Genomic DNA, 5,551 nt, shown 5'->3' on the forward strand with positions numbered 1-5,551 from the left:
TGGCTTGAGTTGTGGGGATCGATCCACAGCAACCTGAGCCTGACTGCTTTGTTGAAGCAGCCACTTAAAGAACTGAGCTAAGGGGCAGGCCCCCAATGTCATATATTTTAATTGCTAATTTGATCTTTAAAATTTAGCATCATGAAGTGAGGATTTAATTCATTTGTTTGCCATCCTATTCAGAATTCTATTGCATAAACAAGCTATGGTACATTTGCCTAACTGAGGAAACTTAGGTGTTTCATCTTTTTCTTTTTCTTTCTTTCTTTTAATCTTTTTCTCTTACAGATATGTTATGGAGGGTGCTTCTGACATACCCACTCTTACGTACCTTTAAGAGATTTTTAAAACAGTTATCTAGGGAACATAACTGCTGCCTATTGAAGTGTGTGCATTATCAACAGTATAAAGGAATTCCGAATTGCTTACCAACATGGTGGTACAAATTTATACTGTCATCAGAGTTTCAATAGTTCATATTTATTCTGTGGCATCATCAAGTTATCCTTTTATTTATTTATTCATTTATTTTTTATGATACAGGGTTTTGCTATGCAGTTTGGATGAAAGTGATCTTCCTATCTCAGTCTCCCCAGTGCTGGGATTGCAGAAGTGTGCCAACACACCCAGTCTCAGGGCTGGCATGGCATGTGGTACTGGGGATCGAACTCTGGATCTTGTGCTTGAGAGGTAGGTGCTTAGATCACCGAGCTATCTTCCCAGTCCCAAGTTATCCTTTCTATTGTCATGCTGAGTATGGAACCCATGCACTCATGTGTGCTTATTTTTGTTAACTTAATGTCCATGGTGTGCAACTTCATTGTTTAACTTTCCTTTCTTGATTAGTGAGGTTGAGAATTTTTTAGTGCCTAGTTGACACATTATGTTTCCTTTTGTGTTTTCTTATAACTTTACTCATTCTTTTTTTTTTTAATGGGCTTCTGTCTATTTAAATAGATTCATAAGGACCAGCCAAATAGCTTAGTGGATCAAAGTGCCTACAAGCAGGCGCAGGGGCTGGGGATTCGATCTCTGGGCCTACCATTCTGGCCCCGCCCCTGGGGCTTGCTAAAATGGCAATAGAGACTGGGCGTGGTGGCGTGCACCTGTAATCCCAGCTCTTGGGTTGCTGTAAACAGGCAGATCACTATGAGTTCAGTCTAGTAGTGAGACCCTGAAAACTCTGTAGACACTTCCCTAAAATACAAAAATTAAAAAAAAAATTGATTCATAGAAGCATTGATATATTGTGGGTTACATTTCTTTTAGATATACAAAGATTACAAATATTTTCTAATTTGTAGCCAGGCTTTTTTCTCCACTTATATTTTAATTTAAAAGTAATACTTATAAATATTTCATGCTTTGTTTTAAACATTCTCACTCCCTGAATGTTTGCACAGATATTTCTCATCCTATTTTATCATTTAAAATAACCTCTGAGTTCTTCGTCTTGCAGCCATCCCACTCAACACCAAGGATTTAAAATTTTAAAAACAAACTGTTGGAAAGGAGTCAATTTGAGAAGGCTACATACTGCAGGAATCCAACCATATGACATTCTGAAAAGGCAAAATTCTAGACACAGTCAAAACATACGTGGTTGCCAGGCACTTGGGGGAAGGGAAGGAACAAATAGGCAGAGGGCAGGGGACTTCTGCTGCAGTGAGGCTGCATAGGCGGCGTGTGTACTCGGATGTGTGTGCCATTACACATTTATGAAAACATATAGATTTACACTACAAAGAATGAATACTAATGTTAAGTGTAAATTTAAAGTTCAGAATAATGTCTAAATACTGTCCCCTTAATAGAAACTAATGCCTCATTATTTCAACATGTCAATGAGCTAAAACGAAGGGAGAATCAGGTAGCATAGAGGAATTCTACTTTCTTCTCTTTTCTTTTAGTAAACTTAAAATTTCTCTTAAAGATAAAGCATGTTTCATTTCATATTGTTCTAAAAAATGAATTCTTTATCAAGGAATACTTCTTTTCACATGTAGAGATGATTAGATTCCTTAAAGAAGTATTAGAAGTATTAGAGGACTGTTTATATAATTCATAAACAATTTATCTAGCAACTGGGGAGGCCAGGCCAGTATCAGTTTATGCCTGTTGTCTGCAGTAATTATTAACAGCATCCTCCATTGCTTTCAAATATTGTCCTATTTTAGACAATAAATTCAGCTGGCAACACTACAGGGTTGACTTTCGAATATGAGCCATACTGGTTTCTTCTTGAGGAAAACAGGGTGGAAGATGATTTATAGATATCTTTTCAGGTTTTTCCATTTGGGGTTTAGGAAGAGTTTTAGTTTTCAGCATACTCATTACTTTTGGCTCAGGGCTCAGAACTGACAGCTATAATTAATAACTTGGAAGAAATCTTAGCTTATGCCAGGAGACAATTGTGGTATCAACAGAGTTGTGTGTTAGGAAACAATAGGTCTTATTCATTGGAGGAAGGAATATAAATGTTTCTTTAGGTTACAGAGCATGAGAGCATGCATTTAAATTTGCCTCTTTGGTTCTACTCTTCTGCTTGCCTCGTGCTAAGAGCCTTATAGAGGAAGGAGCACATGCACTGCGGTGCTAGAGCCAGCTCTGCTACGTGGGCTGACAATCAGCAAGAAGAGTTAGGTGACCTTTTGTTTCTAAAACTGCATGATCATATGCCATGTGTTTTTAGGGATGCCATTAGAAGCCGTGAATGATGAATGATGCATCTGGAATAACAGGAGATGAAAGGAGGTGGAGGACTCTGAGACTTCCAGGCTGGGAATTTGTGCTTCTGCCTCTGTTAATTTGGCTAGCATCAAGCAAATTTTTCCCCTGAGAACATCAAGAAAATTGGATAAAGTACAGTACAACTTGTTTTAAGGATAGTCCATGATTGCAGAGAAAATGCAACCAGCATCCAGGGCTCGCTTATCTCTTCCAGAAGGTCGTTGATTCTTGGTGCTAAGTTGAAAAAAGAAAATCTGGAGAGGGCTCCTGCTCAGAGCTGAAGGAGGGAGCAGAGACAAGCTAAAGTTACATTTTAGACCTATAAAGCATCCAAGGCTTGAGAGTTTAGTTCTTTGCATGAAAAAGACCACAGAGAAGTAAGCCTGACACTTCACGTTTTCCCCTGGCAGACACAAGTTGAACTCACAAGCTACTCAAAGTTAGAATTTAGGAAGTCGAGCAAAGTCTGCTGCAAAGTGAGGTTGGGTTGTCCTGGGAGCAGGGGTGGGGAGGCTGCCAGGCATGATGGTAATTCCAGCTTTCTGGAGGCTGCAGCAGACCTGCAAGGCCAGCCTGGATTAGAGAGTGAGATCTTGTCTCAAAAAACAAACAAACAAATAAACAAACAAGTTTTAGTTATATAATTGTGAGATGGACAAGAAACAGCCTAATTCTTTCCTTTCATTGTGACAAGCAAAAGGGAGTATGATTCAACTGACAGCTGTTGTGTCCGATCCTCTCGCTTCTTTTTAGTCCCCCTCAGTCCCCTAAAGAAGGGCAGTGATAACTTTCCTCCAAGTTTTCTTCCCATCCCTGAGGTAACTGTGAATGGTCTTATGGAAAACCCAGCTGGCTCGAATGCTGTGGTGCCCTTAAATTATTCATGCCCCATAGAAAGCTATCTGCTGCCTCTCTGAAGAAGTGACCAGGAAACCATCCCTAGCAGGTCAGAAACCAGAGAGGGATCACGGCTCATTACCTCTCCTAGAGATTCCATAAAGGCAGCAGGAGTCCACACTCTAGGCCCACCGTCTTTGTGGTGGTGTGGCAGCCACTTCTCTCAAAGCATCTTGTTTTTCTCAAACAGTTACCACGACAGCTCTGGCTGCCTGGAAGCCCCATCCCTGTTCTGAAAGACATCTGCCCCATCCTCAGTGGACTTGAATTGGGAGCAAGTAGGAGAATTGAATTTGGACCACTCAGTAGGCCTGAATCTTAAGCCTTTAATTTAAACCATTTTGGGCCAACTGACAGGTTGAAATTTAGACAGTCATAGCCTGCTGTTGCTATAGAGCAGACTGCTCTCATGCTTTTTAGGTAGGTCTCATTGCATTCTTTTTCATGTTTTCTGTGCTCAGCACACCGTGCTCAAATAAAGCTCCCTCTGATGCTCTTATAAATCTCACTATAAGTTATTTCACAGATAGAATGGGTTTAGAAGGTCATGTAAATCTATCTGGGATTCTCATCCCAAGTTGGGGGTCAATAGATGTAAACAGTTGCAGGAATAGGCAGCAGAGGTCACCATAATGCATCCGGCAGTGTCAGTCATTGGAAGTGCAGACTGGTGGTGAATATTGGCAAATTCAAGTAGTGGGGTTGCTGTCCGGTAGTAATAATAGCTAGTGCTGGCAACTGATATTGGCTCTAGGCGTCAACAGGAAGTAACAGAACAGAGACAACAACCTGTGGCCCAGTCTTGTAATAGCTGTAGGCACTTGAATCCCTAGAGGACTAAGGGTCTTTGGCACAAAGTATGTGGTTGCTAGCAGAGGTAAACTTTGGTGATTTGTGATTTCTCTACGGATAGAGCAAACAAGATAAAATAGAAAACAAAGAGGCAAAGCAAAGTAAAACAAAGGGCCAGTGAGATAAATCAGCAACCTAAGTGGACTGAGTGCCTGCTGAGGCAAGCACAGGGACCACATGCTGTGCCAGCCCCTCCCTGGGGCACCCTGAGCAGGCCGCCGAGACCAAAGCATGGAGGTGCATGCCTGTAATCCCCATGCTGGGGAGGCTGAAAACAGGAGGATCACTACGAGTTCAGGCTGCATAGTGAGACCCTGTACCAGGTACAAAAATTAAAACAAAACAAAACATCTTGATTGGTGGAAAGAGAAAGGACATAATAACTACATCAGGCTTTTAGTCAGGATCTTTAGAGGGATATTTTAAAGATTACCAAAATCCCTGGCTGGGGAGATGGCTCAATAGAATAAGGACTTATCTGGCAAGCACAGTGGCATAAGTTCACCTCAGCCTTCTCATTACTGAACTTCATGAAGGTGCTCTGTTACCTACCTGTATGGAGAGAGGACTGTGCCCATTAATTGTGAGGTGTGACTTGACTTGAGTAAGAGTCATGCACAGCTCAGCACAGCATGGTCCAGGGTGGGCTGGTGGATGACTGGTGGGTCAGCCTGCCTGGATATGATGGCACCCCTCAGCCGGCTCAGAGCCTGGGTGGAACGAAGAAGAGAAAGAAAAGGAAGCGCCTTTGATTTAGAAGCACCTGGGTCTCCTGCCTTTGGGCAGTGGTCTCCAGTTTTATCCAGGTTCCAACACAGATTTGCATCAATGACTCTGTAGTGCATCTCCAGACCTCTGACCTTCAGCTGATGTTGTCTTCTTGATCCTTTCTGTTCTGTGGCTTCCAACTTTTTGGAAGAAAGATGTCTGGTTGGGTACCGAACGAGTCATTCAGCTCTTGCACACAGCCAGCCATCGTGGACTCTTCTGCCTGCAATCTTTTAAGTTTACCTAATAGATTCTCTCTCTCTCTCTCTCTCTCTCTCTCTCTCTCTCTCTCTCTCTCTCTCTC

Source organism: Octodon degus, unplaced genomic scaffold, assembly GCF_000260255.1.
Source record: "Octodon degus isolate 3935 unplaced genomic scaffold, OctDeg1.0 scaffold00217, whole genome shotgun sequence".
Classification (NCBI taxonomy): domain Eukaryota; kingdom Metazoa; phylum Chordata; class Mammalia; order Rodentia; family Octodontidae; genus Octodon; species Octodon degus.